Source organism: Bos indicus, chromosome 24, assembly GCF_029378745.1.
Source record: "Bos indicus isolate NIAB-ARS_2022 breed Sahiwal x Tharparkar chromosome 24, NIAB-ARS_B.indTharparkar_mat_pri_1.0, whole genome shotgun sequence".
Classification (NCBI taxonomy): Eukaryota; Metazoa; Chordata; class Mammalia; order Artiodactyla; family Bovidae; genus Bos; species Bos indicus.
In genome coordinates, this window is record NC_091783.1 from 50,449,924 (window position 1) to 50,470,982 (window position 21,059).

At 45.6% G+C, this 21,059-nt stretch overlaps 1 protein-coding gene across 4 annotated transcripts in view; it reads left to right on the forward strand.

Moving 5' to 3' along the window:
• The first annotated feature begins 4,655 nt into the window (after nt 1-4,655).
• MAPK4 (mitogen-activated protein kinase 4) overlaps nt 4,656-21,059 on the forward strand; it is a 173,131-nt gene continuing 156,727 nt past the window's right edge. For 2 of the 4 annotated variants that reach the window (XM_070779076.1, XM_070779081.1), the window contains exon 1: nt 5,114-5,292. The gene's annotated coding sequence lies outside the window, so the exon portion shown is untranslated. Of the gene's footprint in view, nt 4,857-5,113; nt 5,293-21,059 lie in introns of those variants that run through there. The other 2 variants (XM_070779080.1, XM_070779077.1) reach the window with 2 other exon arrangements.

Genomic DNA, 21,059 nt, shown 5'->3' on the forward strand with positions numbered 1-21,059 from the left:
CACCCTACTGTACAGCCTGTGATCATTTCAAATGCTCTTGCTGTTTCCTTGGCCTTCCCTGCACTCTTCCCTCCCCTTGAGCCACTTTTCTTATCCACACACAACACACTTTTTGCTGCCCCATGAATTCTTTCTTGATCCCATCCCCCACACATATTGGAATGAAACTAGATCTGCCAATTAGTACTTCCATACCAGGAAATTCAATTATTTGTGTAAGCATGTATTTAATATATGTCTCCCCACTAGACTATGAGCTCTATGAAAGCAAGAACAGTAACTGATTAAAAAAAAAAAAAACAGTTAAAACAATGAATTTAAATTAAATGTCTTACTAGGGAATGGCACTCAATTTCTTAAAAATATCTCAGGCTTCCCTAGTGGTCTAGCGGTTAGGAGTCATGGATTACATTCCTGGTCTGAGAGGATCCCACATGCTGCAAGGGAACTAAACCCATGCACCACAGCTACTGAGCTTATGCTCTGGAGTCCATGCTCTGCAACGAGAGAAGCCACCACAATGGTAAGCCTGTACAGTGCGACTAGAGAGGAGCCCCGGCTTGCTGTAATTAGAGCAAGCCTGTGAGCAGCAACGAAGACCCAGAGCAGCCAAGAATAAATAAATAAAAAAAATATCTCTTAAATCTAAAATAGCTAGAGGCCCAAGGTTTTTCATTGAACAGTTACAGCATCTACAATAAAGACTGTTTTGTATCTTTCTTTTGAAAAGTTGTATTTACTATTTCATTTTCATGTCTTATTGCTTTATTTTAGCCACTTAAACAATGTTAACAACATTGATGGTAGCACACATCTCTATCTTATTGCTGAATTTGGTGGAAATGGCTTTAGTATTTTCTATTTTTTATGCTGTTTGCTGTGCTATTTTGAGTAGTTCATGTTTATTTTTCCTTGAGAGACCTTCCTGGCCCTTACTGGTTGAATGAAAACCAGAAGCGTCCTGGGAGCCATTTCAAGACAGGAGTGATTAACCATGTCAAATGCTGGATGGGTCAAGTAAGACAAAGCCTGAGAACTGGTCATTAGATTTAAAATCATGGAGGTCACTAATGACCTTGACAAGAGCAGTTTCCATACAGTAGTAACTAGAATTGGTTAAAGAAAGAACAGAAGAGAAGAATTAGAGACACCAAGCAGAGATAAGTTTTGTTTTGCCAAGATTTGTTATAGAAGAAGGAAGAGACTTGGGAGAGCTGCCAAAGGAAGAGAGTCAAAAGAGTTTTTGTTTTGTATTGTTATTTTCAAGATTCAAGACATTAAACCCTATGGGAAAGCCACTGCTTATGACCTCTTTATGTGGACAAACTAATGATCAAGGAGTATGCTTAGTCGCTAAGTTGTGTTCAACTCTTTGTGGGTGGACTCTAACCCACCAGGCTCCTCTGTCCATGGAATTTTCCAGGCACGAATACTGGAGTGGGTTACCATTTCCTTCTCCAATGATTGCAGATAGAGGGGAGCATTTATAAAGTCATGTCCTTAAGTGAGAGGCTGGGTCTTGCACGTAAGTGGGAGGTGACTTCAGATGGAGCAGGGACAGCTTATTTACAATAAGAGGCGAGAAGGCAGAACAGGACAAATGGGGACAGACACTGGGCAGTGGGTCATTGTAGTCTCCTATTATTTCTTTTGCTCAGTGTATTTAATGATTTCCGGGTGATTCCAGTGAACATGTAGGTTTGGAGTCACTGGCCTATAGTTAAAACCAAGCAAACCAAAGGGCTTATATAAACTCCACTCCTCCAACTCTATTCTTGTGTCTCATTTTTCTGCTGGTGAGAAAAGAGCATATCCAGAGCATCCTGGGGTGATGGTGAAGAGTGAGTTGCCTCAATTTGTCAACCTTAGGTCCCACACTGTGAGAACAACCCTAGGCCTGTCTCACTTTCCTAACTGTACAAACTGCACATATGAGAATAGAGAGGAGTTAGATAGATAGATACACAGATACATAGAAAGATAGACAGACAGGCAGATAGAATGAATATAGGTCAGATCTCTCCCAAAATAGAGCACCCCAAGAGGGAGCAGGACACCTGGCCCAGCGTAGGCTTACTTTTATGCCCCTGCTACTGGGACTCCACCTTCCAGAAGTCACAGTCCAGTCAGTTCCTTAAGCATGACCAGTCCATACCACAAGGAGAGAGGCCACAAAGTCATGAACACTGATGCCAAATTCTCCTTGGAACAGAAGGAGTGGGGTGGGGAAATTGTTTAATAAATCTAAATTGCCTCCCCTCCTCCACCTAGGCCCAAGTCAAAAATGGGTGTCACAAGAGCTTTAGCTAGCACAATTGTTGCAGTTCCTTTGGACTGATATAACAAAAATACCATAGACTGAGTGGCTGATGCAAACATTTATTTCTCACAGTTCTGGAGGCTGGGAAGTCCAAGATCAGGGTGCTGGCATATTTGGTGTCTGGTGAGAGCCAGCTTCCTTGTTCTTAGATCATTGTCTTCAACCTGTGCCCTTTTATAAGGGCACTAGTCCCATTGTTGAGAGTTCTACCCTTATGACCCAATCACCTCCCAAAGTCCCCAGATACCATCACACTGGGGATTAGGTTTCAACATATAAATTTTGAGGAGACACAGCATTCATTCCATAGCCACAATAATTTAAAAAATTATATCTATCCACCCTAAGCAAGGTGGGCATGGCATTTTCCTGATTAAGGCAGCAACTCCCTGCTTGTGTACTCCAGGACCCTGGCCTAGCCACCAAGGTACAACTTGCATATCCAGTCACAGACAGTAGGAAAATGCTGGTATATTTTTCCCCCAGGAAGAAAGAAGTCCAAAATAACCTGGTGGCTTTCCCAACCCCTAAGCTCTGTGTGGTTATTTTCTGCTGGTTCACCCCTACTTAGGCCACCTGTTTCTTTAGGTGTCTTCTCTTGAGGGTAAAAATAAGGAACAACCTATTTCCTGGTAGCAGCATCCACAGGAGGATGACAGCATGTGATATCAATGTGATGGAGGGAGTCTAGTTCCTATTCATTCCCTTGGCATTGTGCAGTAATGGACTCCGATATTAAAATGCATATTTCACACCCTTGTCCCCAGATTTGGAGGATGGCCATTCACTATGCATGAGCCATTCACTCATGCTCATCACACAGAGAAAATTACATTTTCCCAGTTGCCAAATGGAAGAGATAAATTATCTCACGTGGATAAGAACACTGCTTCCACAGCAGTTCCACAGACCCAAGACACTGATCTAAAGCACCCAGGAGGGAGATTGCGATTTCCTGGGGTCTTCCTGGTCAGACAAGGTGGGACATTTGCCCTTCCAGCTTTTTTGGATAAAATGAGCATCCTTGAACCCTCTTATTCTTCCTTCCTAGGAAATATGTTATAAAAGAAATAAATCAACACACAGCATTTCAGATTTATGCCTACCCACTGAATTGATAACACTTATTTGTAATGAAAATTAAAGAAGCAAAATGTTAAAATGTTCTCTTTGGGGAAGATACACTGGAATGTCTCACCACTGATGGACACATATCTGCTTCTTGCATACTCTCTCCTTATCCCAGTGTATTCTTTTAGGTTAATGAGGATCAGATCACTGCTGTCTCTAATTTACAATCTATTCCTAAACCTATTGGTGGCAGCAGTGGTAAAGAATCTGCCTGTTAATGCAGGAGACGCAGGAGACACAGGTTCGTTCCCTGGGTCAGGAAGATCCTCTGGAGAAGGAAATGACAACCCACTCCAGTATTCTTGCCTGGAAAATTCCATGGACAGAGGAGCCCTGGTGGACTACAGTCCATAGGGTCCTAAACAGCTGGACACAACTAAGCACACACACTTAAACCTGTTACCTATACACATATAATTAATAGCAATTGTATCTGTACAGTAATTACAGTTACCGTTTATTATCCTTCACATGGACATCACTATTCTAACCACTTAATGCATATTTCTAATATAATCTCATAATTTAAATTTTTTGTTTTTGCCCGTGTTACAATTAGCACAGTTATATGATTCACACAGTAATTCTTTCAACAGTTATCCAGCGCCTATTACACACCTGGAATTGTACGAGGCCCTGGAGGCTGAGGGGGGCGTGAAGCAGAACCAGAGTACATGGCAGACCCTCCAGAGTGTCGAAGTGAAGTTCTCGCACTGATTGCTTTGGAAGTTGGGAGAAGGGAGGGCTCAAGGGCAGCTAAAGCCACTAGTGACCTCATTATACAATATTTAGGTTATCGTATTTTTCTCTGCCTAGAAAAGCGGCTTCTCGATCCATCCCACTGCGGCGCACGCATTAAGCGACGCCCCTAATCAGTGTGGAACACTTTGGATTTGCCCGAAGGCACCACCTAAACGCTAATTATTACTAGTGTACAGGTCTAGTGGCTTCTGCCTTCCTTTTCTCTAGCTTCTTAAGTGTTGCTTCCCTTCTGTTAGTTTTATCCCGGTCGTGCAAAGGAGCACAGATTCACAGCCCGGGCGCCAGGCTCTGGACTGGTGCACGTGCGCTCGGTGCCCCTCAACCTTCGGCGGGGTCCCCTCTACCGCGCCACCCAGTCCGGGCTGGCCCCTTCTCCTCCCGGGCGTCCCCGCCTCCGGCCGCCGCATCAGAGCGGGGCGGACCCGGCAGAGAGGCCAGGGTTTCGGCCGAGCGCAGAAGCACTCCGCTTCCCGCCGCCCCATCCCTCGCGGCAGAGCTCAGGGGGGTCCCCTCCCCCGGGGAGGAGTGAGGACGGGCTCCAAAGGTGATGGAGTATTCTGGGGAGCGTGCTCCCAGGCAGGAAGGGCAGGCTACCCCGGGGAGCTGGGCTCGACTCAGAGAACGCGAGTCCCAGGCCCCCCAGGTGAGGTTGCCTCCGAGAGGGCTGGGTCGGAGAACGCCGGTCTACACGGCGCGCGCTCCGCCCCGGAACAGCGCGGCGGAGCGGCCCCAGGGCTTGCGGGAGGAGGGAGCCGGGCGCGCGGGGGAGGCAGCCGCCCCCTGCCGCCCGAGGCCGGGCTCCCCCGCTCGCCCGCCGCCGCAGCAGGTGGGGGCCCGGCGGGCCGGGGGCGGGGCCCAGTTCGGGGCGGAGCCGCGGCGGAGAGCGCGGGGCGGCGAGGACCCGGGCCGGGGCCAGAGAGGCAGCCGGAGCCGGAGCCGCGCGCCGGGCTGTCCGGGCGCCCGCGAGAGCTCGCCGCGCGCCGGGGCTGGGACCGACTGGGCAGAGCGCGCCGGCGCCGCGGCCGCAGACAAAGGCGCCGCTCGCTCCCGGGCCGCCGCGCTCTCGGGCTCTGCCTTGGGTAAGTGGCTCCCCCCTGCGTCTTCTTTCTTCTCCCGGCAGCCTGCTCCTCTCGGAGTTCCACGGGCTCCCGAGGAGCCGGAGAGAAAGGAAGAAATGACACTTCCCCGCTCTCTCTGCAGTCCTCATTACACCTTTAAAAAAAATTCCTGAACAAAAACCCTAGCCGATTTCACACTCGCGAGTTTCCGAGCGGTGGGACGTCTCCCGTGGGATCGGCGCCGCCGCCCTCTGTGACCCCTTGCTCCGCCGACTGAGCGCGCGGGTGTAGACCCTGGATCGGCGGTTTGGACGTGAAAGTGGACGGTGGGCTGCCCCGGGGCGGAGGGGCGGGGGGTGTAGGGGAGGAGGTCGTGGGGACCGATTGCCGGGAGGGAACCCCCATCTCCAAGGACTGCTCGGCGCGTTCTGGAGCACCGAGGGGCAGTTCGCACTGTAAGTTCAGATTTGGATCTCGGTTATGGGGTCTGCCCCAGTCCCCTAGCACCCTGCTTTCCAGCCTTCTCCCTGTCTTGTTCAGGGTTAATATAGCGCCCCCTACACCCCACCCCACCGAAGCGCCCACTCTGCCCCTTCGCGGCCCCAGGGCGGGGGCTCCGAACGCCTGAGAGGGAGGAAGCCCCGCCGCGTTCCCGGCTGGGGGAACCCCAAACGCGTATCTGCGGCGGGAGGGCGGGCGGCTGCAGGCGGAGGAGATTTGACATCACAGCGTGGTCCCCGGCCGGCTCCCCCAGCCTCTTTCCGGGCTGCCCTCCGTCAGAAAAGGAATCCCGGCTGCCTTTTTTTTTTTTTTTTTTTGCTTTTGTTCTGCCGGTAACTCTCCGGGATCCGGGGAGAAGCCCGGGCGGGCCGGTATCCCCGGGAGGGCGACCTTGGCGGAAGCTCCAGGTGCAAGCCCAAAGTGACAATTGGAGGCGGCAGCTGTCTCCCGCCCCCGAGTGGGGAAGAGATCCCGATCACTGATCAATGCTGGGGAGCAGGCAGTGGGTCGGCCGCCTGCCGAAGAGTGGGATGTCTGCCGCGGCCGCGCGCAGTCACGCGCCGCTCCCGCACTCTCGGAAACGCTTCCTCGAAACGCGCATCGCCATTCACGGATCTGTGTCTGGGACTTGATTAATGTCACCTCTGCCCGGGTTCTCTGAGGAGCGAGCGTCTGCTTCTATTTAATTTAATAGCCTTTTATAGGGGCCTACTGTGTGCAAGAGATACTTAATGGAGCGCCTACTGTGTGCAAAGCAGGTGTGTTACGAACTTTTCAGTTTAGCGGAGTTTATTGAGTACTTACTGTATTCACGGTACCGATGCTCTGACCGTATCTTAATAGATATTTACTGAGCAACTACAGCGTACAAGGACGTTTTTCTTTGTTTTGTTGCTGAAGGGCTGCCCAGTGTATCTTTGGGGGCAGGGGACACGTCGAGGCAAGGAAGCCAAAATATGTCTTCTAACCCTTCAATTCCTTTGGTAACCTGCCTTTAACCTTCCCGGACTGCTTGCTGTGTGGTGTAGGAAGAGCTGGTCTGGTACACTCCAGCTTGAGGGGTTTATCAGACGGGAGCAGGGCAGAATAATGAAAAGGACCTCTTTCCAATTCAGTTTCCTCACTTTAAAAAGAAGGAGGGAGGAGGCGGTTCTCTTTGTGCAAAGCACGGTGGTAGTTATTGCAGGAAATCAAAGGTTAATGAGGCAAAGCATTGACACTTAGAGGGGGGAAAGTCTATGGTGGGGACAGAAAGACAAAAGACAATCAAACCAGGAAGCTTGTGGGGTGGAGCATGAAGATAGGGCCAAGTTAGACCACTCAGCCACTGGCTCCAAACCATGACCCTGTTGAGAGTGGCTTTAAAATTCTATCTTTCTGGTGGCTGGGGACATAGAGGCAGAATCAAATGGTCTGAGGGTCCTATCTAGTAAGAGATTAGATGAGTCTGTTACTCTGATGGGATCTTGAGACACACTGGAATATCCAGATTGGCAAGAAAACCATGGGTCCTCAGCCTCTTGGCATATAGTTGTTGTATGGTGACTGCAGCCATGAAATTAAAAGACGCTTACTCCTTGGAAGAAAAGTTATGACCAACCTAGATAGCATATTCAAAAGCAGAGACATTACTTTGCCAACAAAGGTCCATCTAGTCAAGGCTATGGTTTTTCCAGTGGTCGTATATGGATATGAGAGTTGTACTGTGAAGAAAGCTGAGCACCGAAGAATTGATGCTTTTGAACTGTGGTGTTGGAGAAGACTCTTGAGAGTCCCTTGGACTGCAGGGAGATCCAACCAGTCCATTCTAAAGCATATCAGTCCTGGGTGTTCTTTGGAAGGAATGATGCTAAAGCTGAAACTCCAGTACTTTGGCCACCTCATGTGAAGAGTTGACTCATTGGAAAAGACTCTGATGCTGGGAGGGATTGGGGGCAGGAGGAGAAGGGGACGACAGAGGATGAGATGGCTGGATGGCATCACCGACTCGATGGACGTGAGTTTGAGTGAACTCTGGGAGATGGTAATGGACAGGGAGGCCTGGGATGCTGTGATCCGTGGGGTCACAAAGAGTCGGACACGACTGAGCGACTGAACTGAACTGAACTGATAGGCTGTTATCAGGAAAATGTAGACTAGTAGGTATGATGTAGTCTAGTTGGAGTTCTTGTGATAAGCACATAAACGGGTGGCTTGGGCAGCGTACATGAAAAGCTAGGAGCAAAGTCTTCCTAGAATTTAACGTCAAAAACAAAATTCTATGCTCATGGAATTGTGGCTTTCCTTTATCAGACAGTGAGAAATTCTCTGTGTCTAGTATGGTTGTCTTTTTAACTTCAGTTCAGTTCAGTCGCTCAGTTGTGTCTGACTCTGAGACCCAATGGACTGCAGCTCGCCAGGCTACCCTGTCCATCACCAACTCCCGGAGCTTTCTCAAACTCATGTCCATTGAGTTGGTGATGCCATCCATCTCTCTCAGCCTCTGTCATCCCCTTCTCCTCCTGCCTTCAATCTTTCCCAGCATCAAGGTCTTTTCCAATGAGTGAGTTCTTCAAATCAGGTGGCCTAAGTCTTTTTAACTTGGCCTCCAGAAGTTTCTGGTAACTGCTTTTCCCTAGCTTCTTGGTAGGTTGATCTTTTTCTTCCCAAATCATTTCCAATCGCCCTTGGGGGGAAAAAATTTTTTTTTTAAACTACAAGTTATTAATTTTTTGTTATGAACTTGAAAGCCCCCTTCAGATCTTTTCTGGAAGTAGCCCCATTGTGAAAGATACCTAGGAAGTATAGTAAGCACTAGATGAATGACTTGGAGGCCCTGTACTTACAAGAGGAGGGAGGGAAAAAAAGGTCAAAATCAGTCTATTTTCAGGGCAGGAATAGAGACATAGACACAGAGCACAGACTTGTGGACACGGGAGCGGGGGAAGGCGAGGGTGGGGTGAACTGAGAGAGGAGCACTGAAACATACGCTGCCATATGTGAACAGACAGTGGGAAGTCGCTGCAGAAAAGTGGGCGCTTGACACGGTGCTCTGGGACCACCTAGAGGCGCGGGCTGGGGTGGGGAGGGAGGGGCACGAGGGAGGGGACATGTGTACACTTATGACTGATTCATACTGTTGTATGACAAACCAACGCAACATTATAAAGCAATTATCCTCTAATTAAAAAAAAAAGTCGGAATCAGGAATTACAGGGAAAAATATGAACTGGCCTTGAAAGACAGAATGTGATTTAGATAGGCAAAGAAGATGAACAAAGACCTCCCTTCTAAATTGATGGAAAGGATGTCAGCCTAAGGGTGATGAAAACCAACCATCTTTCGAGCACTTTAGAAATCTGACAGCTCTTCATCTGGAAGAGTTTTGAAGCGCTGCCCGATCTTTAGCTCTGTGCCCAGTGCTTTGCGAGGTGTCAGGTGGGGGCTTCACCCAGCCTGGCCTGGCGTTCACTGTAATTCCCATGGCTGGTGGCTGGTGAGAACCCTTGTCTCCTGTTCCAGCTGCAGGGAGCACTGCATCCCTACCATTCTTTCCAACATTCCTAGGGTTTTTTTCACCTGAGCCGAACTTGATTGTAATCTTCTTCAAAGCCAAGAATGTAACTTGGTCTTTTCTCTACATCCTTCCCTCCCTGGAGGCTCAGGCGTAGTCTGCAGGGTAGGTGACTTTTATTCCAGAACTCTGGATTGTCCATTCCTTCCACCTTTCCCTACTTCCTCAGGGCCTGACCTTTCTCCCTCTCTACCACTTTCGGCTCCTCAGAGCCTTTCACTGTATGAAAACTCAGGACAAAACCAACCTGTCATCATCTCCTTTCTCTTGACTAGGAGTGTAGGTCACTGTTCTGTCTTCCAGGGGTCCTTGCACTTTAAACCTCATTATGGAACGAAAGGCCTTATCCACCATGAGATTTCAGGCATAGACAAGTGGCTGTTGGAGGTACCTGGGGAGGCGAAGTGCCTTTCCTGGTGCTTCTGAAATGCTGCTGCTACCACCTCCTTGTGTAGCCAGTCTTGGCAAAGGTCCCTGTGGGCCCACAATCCACAAAAGTCTGGAGCCTTCGTTGCTTGGTGGCCGGCCTGGCGGCCAAGGTCAGAGAGCAGTCCTGCCTGTGCTGTCAACCTGGCCTTCACTCGCTCTGTTCTTTAAAGGTTAATCCTTTTCCAGACAGGATTCTTTCTTCCTTCCCTACTCGTGCCATTATTCTAAGGCTGGGATTCTCAACCTGAGCACTCTTGGTGTCGTGAGCTGGGACATTCGTTGTGGGGCCTGTCCTGTGCATTGTAGAATGCTCAGCAGCAGCCCTGGCCTCTACCCACTAGATGCCAGTAGCACCCCACGTCCCCTCCCCAAGTTGTGACAATGGAAAGTGTCCCCAGTTATTATCAGATGTCCCCTGGGGAGCAGAATCACCCCTGTTGTGAATAGCTGTTCTGAGGGTACTGGTCACTCTGTACAGCGCTATGTGACCATTCCCACTTTTCTGGAAGAGGCCTCCTTTATTGTAACTTGGTTTTCAAGATGGGTGACTTGGTAAATATAAGGTGTGTGTGTGTGCTGAGTCACTTCAGTCATGTCTGACTCTTTGTGACACTATGGACTGTAGCCCACCAGGCACCTCTGCCCGGGGGATTCTCCAGGCAAGAATACTGGGGTTTGTTGCCATGCCCTCCTCCATGGGATCTACCTGATGCAGGGATCGAACCTGGGTCTCTTACACCTCCTGCATCAGCAGGCCGGTCCTTTAGCCACTAGAGTCTCCTGGGAGGCCCACAGGTGTGTAATGTACATTGTGGATTTTCCATGTGAATAATTTCCTAAATCAGAATAAACATCCTTTGCAGGTCACATATCCTAATCTGGTCATCAGTTAATCTTTTGAGACAAAGCAACAACAACCACCCCCCTCCCCCGAAAAAAAACACAAGACACCTCTCAGCTTCTTCCCCTAGGGGCATGTGTTTGATTTATGTAGCAGAAATGCAGGTAGTAGAACCACTGTGGGGAACCACAATTGCCCACAGGGCCATCCCAGCCCACTGCTCGGACAGTGGCTGGTGGGTGGTAGTGGGGGTGGGAAGCGGTGGGTGAGGATCCAGTTCTGGTGGGATCGGATGCTTGTGTAAACTGTCCTGTTTACGAAAAACAATGACCACGTGAGTGTCACTGGCCCTGGATGGGGCTCTGAGTTTTCAGTTTCATTCTCTTCAGGTGAAGCTGGCTCTGGGCATCGTTGATGGCAGTGGCTGCACAAACAGGAATATAGAGGCTTGCTGCTACCCGTGACTGTCAGGAACTGAGAGAAGCTTCTCAAAGACTTGACTTCAGGAGAGCACAGGGATCAAAACGGGATGGTTGAGCACAGGGTAGCCAGCACTTCTGTTCCTATCTGCCTTCAAAAGTAGAACTTCCACAGCGTTAGCAGCAACCGCATCTTTGTGGGATGGAAGAAGGGGCATGGCTCGTTCAAGTTTAGCAGCAGGATTCTTGAGTTCTGTCCAGTAAATGGAAGTAACTTAATGGGCCTTGTAAGTGAGTTTGGTCTGCTGCCCAAGTTATTGCTTCCGAAAGTGACTGAAACTCTTTTTGGGGTCACTATAATCATAGTTGAAAAGTTTACAGTAAGATTTGGATTCAGACTTCTATCTTGGACCACCCCAGTGTGGGGTGAGACTTTTCCTGTCATTGAAACAGGCCAGATAGGAAATACCTTCTGGGGGCAAGGTGGGAAAATAACTCAAGTCCTTAAATACTTAATGAAACAAACAAATAAAACCCCTCTATATTTCAGGCTTTTCATTCGTCTACAGTCTTTTTCCTTAAACTGACCTATTTTCAAGGAGGAAGAGAAAGTGCTATGATTTGTATCTAAATGTGCCTGGCTCTGCATGAAACTGATCTGCCAATATTGCCATTGTCTACATTTAACAAAAATAAAGACTCTTCTTAGAAAATTTGATGTAGGAGGGATTCTTTGAAAAACTAGTAGTTTTTCTATTTCTGTTTGAAGTGATTCAAGTTTTATAAAACTTTTCAAGAATCAAGATCAGTTTGGAGAGTTGGAGTCAAATTTACAGATTATCTAAGAATGTAGACCTGCAAGGGATCTTGGGGGTCAGTGACCAGCTCTCCCTGCCCCACTGTGTAAATGGGGAAACTGAGGCTGAGAGGTGGTTTGCCAAGGTCACACAGAGGACAGGGCCATGGCTGAGCAAGGAGTCAGGAGTTTGTCCCATTCTTTCGGACACTCAGTACCACTGGGGAAATAACTCGAGTACTTAAAAACTTAATAAAACAAACAAATAAAACCCCTCTATATTTCAGGCTTTCCATCTTTCTAGGTGAATGTTGGCGGAGGAAGAGTCAGGAAGGAAAAGAGCTTGATAACTTGTCTGATTTCCATGTTGCCTAATCCTGATAGAACTAATCACTGATTCAGACTGATTACATCTGTGCCAAAGGTGTGTGCATGTACAGGTCGCACTGAATAAAAACTGAAACAGTTGGATTAGTGGAACGAGATTGTTTTATAAAACTTCCTATGTACAGCACAGTGACTATAGTTAGCAATGCTGTATTATATGTTTGAAAGTTGCTAATAGAGTAGATCTTTAACATTCTCATCACAAGAAAAAAAATTGTAGCTATGCCTGGTGATGACTTATTGCTGGTGAACATTCCTGGTATATATACAAATATTGGATCATTGTTTTACATCTGAAACTAATACAGTGTTACATGTCAATTACATCTCAATAAAATATTTGAAAAAAATTTTAACTTTCTTTAATGTTGTTTTATATTGTATTATATATATATATATATATACAGTATAAATATATTTATACTGTAATGTCTTTACAGTGAAGAGAATGAAACATTTCTTTCCCTATTGGGGAAAGGAGTACGGGTTCATTATGAAAGTAGCAAGGTGAATGAAAATGACCCTTCTACCTGTAATAGACTGATCTGATCACATTGTGCCATGTTTGTTTTTAGTGTTTTTCCCTCAGCTCGTTTTTAAACACAATTGAGATGATGCTGTGTTGTGCTGTGCTAAGTAGCTTCAGTCGTGTCTGCTCTATGAACTGTAGCCCACCAGGCTCCTCTGTCCATGGAGTTCTCTAAGCAGGAATACTGGAATGGGTTGTCATTTCCTCCTCCAGGGAATCTTCCAGACCCAGGGATCCAACCTGCATCTCTTAAATCTCTTATGTTGGCAGGCGAGTACCACTAGCGCCACCTGGGAAGCCCATGCATATAATTTTAATTTTTTATCTTGCTTTTTCTCAGCTCATATTGTAATAAGCAATTTCCATGTTATTACAAATGCTTTGTAAACATATTTTTAGTGACTATGCAGTTCAGTGCTTTGGAACCCTGTTAACTTATTACAATATTTTGTTACTAGTGGCCATTATTTTCTCCCAAATCTGATCACTGTGTCATGACAGTGAGTAGCTTTGCATTCATACTTTTTAACAATTAGGATTGTTTTCTTAGTAAATATTTTCAGATAGTGAAATTAGTCAGCCAGGGGAAAGCACCATGTTAATACTTTGCTTTCCAGAACTGGAAATGATTTTACCACATCATTGACAACACAGGGTCTTTTATTTTTTTAAACTATTTATTTAAAGTGAAAAATATGTTGCTTTCATTTGCATTTTGGTTACCAACATGGCTAAACATTTTCTCCGTAAGAATTGTTACCTGTTTGTATTTTTTGTTAATTATCTACTTTTCTATTTGGGTTTAGTGCTTTAAAAAAAAAATGATCTGCTTGTAGAAAACCCATTTTTAAAGAGGAGAACAATAAACCTCTGATTGCATGGATATTTTATGAAGGGTTCCATCTAACCCTAATGTTCCACAGTTGCAATACGTCACAGGCTGTATTTCAGGCTGAACTCTTTGTCACAGTGATGGAGCTGCCTGTTCCATTCCCGAAGCAGGCTCGGGTGGACCGGGAGCTCCATCGTCTTGTCCAGCCAGCAGGCAGGGAGCACTTATTCAGTGCTTCCCAGGCACTGAGTTCTCAATCCTTACTTTGTGAAGTGAGTACTGTTTTACTATATCCATTTAGAAATGAGGAGAGTGATACACAGAGAGGTAAAATAACCATGGTCCCATATACCTTTTAAAGGGTTCTGATCACCAATTCCAGCATACATGGGGTTTTTGCCACACATCTGATAAATCCTCTGTGACACCAGCTGGGTGTCCTGAGGTTCAACTTGAGTCTAACCCTCTACCTGAGATAGCATCAGATCTGATGGGTTATGGGCTCAGTCCCACAAGACTGCCCTCCAGCTCCAGTCTCAGGCCAGGTTGTCACCTGTGTCTCTGACAAAAGTGAAAAGTGTTAGTCGCTTAGTCATGTCTGACTCTTTGTGACCCCATGGACTGTGGCCCTCCAGGCTCTGTCCATGGAATTCTCCAGGCAAGAATACTGGAGTGGGTTGCCGTTTCCTTCTCCAGGGGAATCTTCCCAACCCAGGGATTGAACCTGGGTCTCCCACTTTGCAGGCAGACTCTTAACTGTCTGAGCCACCAGGGAAGTTAAATCAGAGGTTCTCATGACTCCCTCCTTGAGTTCAATTAATTTGCTAGAGTGGTCACAGACATAGGAAAAGCCATTTACTCTCTAGATTACTGTTTTATTACGAAGGATATTAAAGTATGCAAATCAATAGCCAGATGAAGAGCTAGCCAGGGTGAGGGCTTAACATAGGAGGTTCTGTCCTTGTGGAGTTTGGGGCCCGGCATGGTGGCATATGGAAGCATTCTTGTTCTCCAAACTGGAAGCTCTCCAAACCTTTTGGATTTTTATGGAGGCTTCATTACAAAGGCATTATTGGTTAAATCACCAGCCACTGATGGTTGATTCAATCTCCAGCTCCTCGCCCCAACCTGGAAATCAGGGAGTGGGACTGAAAGTTCCATCTCTTTTTCCATGGTTGGTTTCCTTGACGACCAGCCCCCATCCCTAGGTACTTTCCAAAATCACCTCATGAATACGAACCCAGGTGTGCTGGAATGGGGTTTATTATGAACACAGAGACACCCATTTCACCTTTCTGGCTCTGAAGCAATGTCAGGATCTGAGGACAAAGGACAATATTGTTAACAAAAGATATTGCCATTGCATATATGGCTCAGGAAATTCCAAGGGTTTGGGGAGCTATGAGCCAGGAACCATTGATATGAAGACCATATATATGGAAAACATATTTTGTTCATCGGAATAGGCAGATACATGTTCCTTGTAAATCACAATATTGAATCTATTTATTTTTGGCTGTGCTGGGTCTTTATTGCTATGTGTCGACTTTCTCTAGTTGCAGTGCATGGACTTCTTGTTGCTTCTCTTGTTGAAGAGCACAGGCTGTAGGGCGTATGGGCTCAGTAGTTGTGGCACACGGGCTTAGTTGCCCCATGGCATATGGAATCTTCCTGGACCAGGGATCGAACCTGTGTCCCCTGCATTGGCGGTGGATTCTAAACCACGGGACTGCCAGGGAAGTCCACAGCATTATAACTTTCAACCATTGTTTCCAACCTCTGAGTCTTCCCCAAAGTGATCTGCCTCCATGAGTCTTTGAGGAAGCTGGGTTTAGGAAAACTAGCAACTTTTTATTTACTCCACTGCCTATTACTGGGAGAACTTTGTGTTGTAAGGTAATTTTGTTACCTTAAACGTTTTCTTAACTTTTATGTCTCTTAGCCGCTCTTCTGCTTCTCCATCCTTTTTATATCTCCTAGCTACATCTGGTAGTTCTTCTGACCTATCTTCTAAGTCTCACGGTGTCTCTTCAGCTGGGTCTAATCTGCAGTTAAATCCATCTGTTGCATTCTTAATTTCAGTTACTGAATTTCAGTTCTAGAATTTTTAGCTCTTTTTCAGATCTTTAATGTTACTTTATATAGTCCTGGTTCCTTGTTCTGAAAATTTTAAGCCCAATTTCTATCACCATGAGCACAGTTATGTACTGTATCATTGTCTTACATTCTGTGTCTGGTAATTTTTCCATCTGGGATATGTCTGTTTCTTCTGTTTGGTGTTTGTCCTAATTCTCATGTTGGTTTGTATTTATGTCATTGTATCTCCTCGTGTGCCTTGTTATCTTTGAATGTGTGTTAGATGTGGTTTTGAAAAAAAATATTTGTATAAATACCATATTTCATCAATTAAGTGCATTTTTTTTCACATTTTAATCTCTGAAATTCAGATGTAATTTACAGTTGATCGACATGTACGTTTACAGTTGGTAGCATTTCCCCCTTTTTCATTGGCTCATACCTAAAAAAAAATAGAGCATCATATAATTAGCAGTACTGAAGGTTGATGAAATGAAGTAATCTGAGGCTTTGAATGATACTAAACATGACAAGAGTTCTAGAGAGCCTTTTAAACAACCTCTGCCGGCTTTCCGGGTATCAGCAATCCCAGATCAATTTGGGCACTTGAGATTTTCTAGGGCATTCAGATGACTGGAAGTTTACTTTTTGTTTTCTCTTACTTGTAGGGCTTAGTCACGCCCAACCACAGGCTTGTCAGGCTTTAACCTTGTGGATGCTCTGGGTCCCTGACCCTGTGAGGCTGTGAAGGTGATGCTCAGCTTTCCAGTTCTCTCTTCCTGCTTCACAGATTCTCCCCAACCCGGTAAGAGTGGCTTCTAAGACCTAGGGCCACATCTCAGGCTCATATTCCAGATCTGAAGCCTGAATCCCCCTCTCTCTTGTAAGCTCTTTGATACTTTTGTGTGCTGTGTGCTCAGACGCTCAGTCGTGTCCGACTCTTTGCATCCCCATGGACTGTAGCCCACCGGGCTCCCCTGTCCATGGGCTTCTCCAGGCAAGAATGCTGGAGTGGGCTGCCTTGTTCTCCTCCAGGGGATCTTCCTGACCCAGGGATCAGATTCCAGTCTCTCACATCCCCTACATTGGCAGTTGGATTCTTTAATCACAGCGCCACCTGGGAAACTTCTAGGAATAATTAAAGCGTTTCATCTGGGTTTCTTTGTTGTGGTCACTGGGAAGGTTGGTTCTAATTATGCAGTTTATCACTGTCGGAAGGAGGCAGTAGTGAATCTCATCTGTCTTAGAGACTGATGGGAGAGCATGGAATACCAGCTTCTCTTTGCTAGCTCATGGTTAGGGAACTTCCTCCATCCACTCCTAGTATGTCATCTGGATTGTAACTGGAAAGTGGAGGTTGGGATGAATACATTTCCACAAACTGGATATAGCTAAATATAGATATATTTCCCTATATAAAAGAGACAAATTCCTCAGGCTTTTCTTAATAAAGTGGGTGACTTGGCAGAGAAAACGGTTCTAGGAGTTGCTTCTGGATCCCCATCAGTCATGTTTCCATTCGGCTTCTTCCTTCTCATTCATACTGTCCTGCAGAGAGATGGGGATTTAGGACCAAGGACCCTGATGAGGGAGCAAGATGCTTTGTGTTCCAGCAACTGTTAGGAAGTAAAACAAAAAACTAGACCATATTTGAGCTAGGTGAGATTTCTTCCCTTCAGCATGGGCCCCAGCATTTCATTTGGAAAGCGGAATTTCTCACCCCTGGCCGAGGCTACTCCTTGCGGAAACTGACCTGTTGTGTCCACAAGGCTCGGGGTGGCCTTTCCAGAGGACTCTTCTTAAATCTTATTTTTCAAAAGAAGCTCTGTGTTCCTTTCTGGCCTCTCAAAGGCATATGGTTACCTATGTTTTCTCAAAATCAGCTGCCAATTGTATTTTCCCCCTGCCTCAATCCAACCCTTATAGATGTTTTCCCAGCAGCTTTCATGAAGCCAGAGAAATTTACCATGGGTTTCAAACTCTGTATTGAGTTTGAAAAGGTTGGGTGAAAGGGCACAGAATGGCAGGAAGCCCTCCCTCCCACCAAACCAGAGCCTCCTTTGGTTTTTTTGAAGGGGGAGGGCTCTTGTGTTTATTTGGGGATCTTATTTTTTTTTTCCCTGAAAACCTTAGAACTGTCCTCTCAGAAAATTGCTTCTGCCCAGGGGACTGCAGGTCAGAAGTGTAGCCATTGGGTGTAGTGATGAAAGGTATGTTATCAGGGATCTGTCCTTCTAGAAAGGCTTGTGTGGTGGGGATAGGGTACCCCCACCACCTGTTCAGAGACCACCTCTTACCTTTTGTGTATTCCATGATGATTTATTCAGCTTATTTGGATTTTCATTTACTTTTACAATATTTCACATGTAGGAAAGATTACATATAACTATTGTAACATATTGCATATAACTATGCATATTTCTAGAGATGGAAACCCTCCAATTAGCTTTTAATAACTGTCCTTAGGGACTTCCCTGGTGGTCCAGTGGCTCAGACTCTGCACTCCCAATGCAGGGGGCTTGGGTTCGATCCCTGGTCAGGTAACTAGATCCCACACGTTGCAACTGAGACCCAGAGCAGCCAAAGAGATAAACTGATAAATACACAAATATTTTTAAAAGATAATTAAAAGAATAACTGTCCTTAAGCAACAAGTCCACTCCTGAGTAATTCTAGATTGTAACTGATCCCTTTGGAAGAAATGATAAATGACTTAATTAATTTTGAAGAAACACATTTTCTATTCTCCCAGAAAATGTGCCCCCCTCATGATTATTTTTGGAGGCAGAACTACTAGAAAACCCCACCAACCATAAGAACTTATGAATCAAGACATCTGAAAACTCTTGAGCCTGAAAGGAAGTGAATTAATTCCTTCAGCATGATTCATTTCGGTACAAGCCAGCTTCCTTTATTTACCAGTAACTTAGACTCTTAAGCTGATTTTTCTAAAGAGGTATAATTATTTTGACATCAAGGCCATATTCATATATCTCTAACATCAGATTTTCCACTTATTTGAAGCTGAGGTTTTTCCCAGCCATTTTGAGACCGTTTTGTCTGCTAATAAGAGATAATATGCTGTGATTTCAATAACATGTGTAGAACCACGGGAAGTTCCGACAGAGTCAGCTGAGCAAATTCCTGTACTTGTCATAGAGAGCTGCACACTGCCTTCAGAACGTGTCTGTGATGGTGTGCGTGAGAGCTACGTCGCTTCAGTTGTGTCCAACTCTTGGCGACCCTATGGACTGTAGCCCGCCAGTCTCCTCTGTCCGTGGGATTCTCCAGGCAAAAATACCGGAGTGGGTTGCCCTGCCCTCCTCCAGGGGATCTTCCTGACCCAGGGATCGAACCCGCATCTCTTCTGTCTCCAGCATTGGCAGGTGGGTTCTTTACCACTAGGGCCACCTGGGAAGCCCCAGTAGCCATAGTACCTTTTACCAAACTTTTTACCAAATAGTCAGAACTTTTTAGAAGACTCAGAACAGTAAAGTGTGATAGCTCTTTCAACATAAATAAAAGGGACAGAGAAATTCAGAAATCTGCAATGATTATATTGGTAGGAAGAGAATAAGGGAGATGATTGCAGTATACCACTTAGAAGAGGAGATGAGAAGTATGTTAACAATAGAGTAACCATAGTGACTGTTTTGAGCTTTCCAGAAAGAAGGAGCAAAAATGAAAAATGTCTTGACTCTAACAACCCACATATCTGCTGTGTAATAAAGCCAGTGAAATACAGGCCATCAAATGGACAGGGAGAACTTTAGGGTATACAGAGTAAAGAGAGAATTTTCTTTTTCTGCACTGTGAGAATTTGTCTAGTAAATAGTTCTGGGCATGTCGTGGCCTAAATAACTGTAAAAATTTTCCTATACTTTATCGTTTTCTTGAGCTGAATGGAAATTAAAGACAAATAAAAGGCTTAGATCCTTAACTAATTTTGTTAGGTCTCTAGATGAAGGGCAATAAGGAGTAGGAGTCCAGCAGGAAAATGCTCATAGTTTATTATTTTAGTTAAAAGCTTGATGTCTTATTTCTAAATTTTTGTGCATGCTTTCATTCTTCAGGAGTCTTTCACTGAATTTGTTAATCCTGACAACCCCCTTTTTATGAGCAGTCTTTGAACCTGAAATGCATTTAAAGAATAGGAGGAGGTAAAAAAAAAAAAAAAAAAAAAATCCTTTGACTTCTCTCTCTGATTTATTCAGAAACAGATCCCCAGAAGCAAAGATCTATGTATAGGTCCTTTAGCAGCTGAATTTTATTTCACCAACAAACAATACTGTTTTGCTCTGCACTCCTGAGTTGAGGATTTAGCGACTAAACCACCACTGCCACGACAATATATTAAATAACCTTCTCGTCTTCTGTTCCACCTTTTCTATTGGTAAGAAATAATAAGAGCATTATTATTTAATTATCACCACTCGAAGCTATGTCAGATTTCAGTAATCTAAAACTATATTGTCTTAAACTGAGATTGTTTGAAATAAGATCTTTCCTGTCCAGTAATGGATACCTAGAAAAGGAGGTGGATAGTTATAGACACAGGGAGTAGAATCAGGAATATATACATACGTAGTTTTGATTATGGGGTAATCATAAGCTTTGTTTCTGGAAGGACACATGAGACATTGTGAGTAGTGGCAAAGTAAGAAGTAACTGGTTACACAGGTGGTGGTGTTCAGTTGCTCAGTCATGTCCGACTCTTGCAACCCCATGGACTGCAGCATGCCAGGCTTCCCTGTCCTTCACCATCTCCCAGAGCTTGCTCAAACTTATGTCCATTGAGTAGGTGATGCCATCCAACCATCTCATCCTCTGTCGTCCCCTTCTCCACCTGCCTTCAATCTTTCCCAGCATCAGGGTCTTTTCCAGTGAGTTGGCTCTCTGCATCACATGGCCAAAGCATTGGAACTTCAGCTTCAGCATCAGTCCTTCCAATGAACACCCAGGACTGACCTCCTTTAGGATGGACTGGTTGGATCTCCTTGCAGTCCAAGGGACTCTCAAGAGTCTTCTCCAACACCACAGTTCAAAAGCATCAGTTCTTCAGCGCTCAGCATTCTTTATAGTCCAACTCTCACATCCATGCATGACCACTGGAAAAACCATAGCTTCAACTAGACAGACCTTTGTTGACCAAGTAATGTCTCTGCTTTTTAATATGCTGTCTAGGTTGGTCTTAGCTTGTCTTCCAAGGAGCAAGCATCTTTTAATTTCATGGCTGCAGTCACCATCTGCAGTGATTTTGGAGCCCAAGAAAATAAAGTCTGTCACTGTTTCCATTGTTTCCCCATCTATTTGCCATGAAGTGATGGGACTGGATGCCATGATCTTACATGTTGAGTTTTAAGCCAGCTTTTTCACTTCCTCTCTCACCTTCATCAAGAGGCTCTTTAGTTCCTCCGCACTTTCT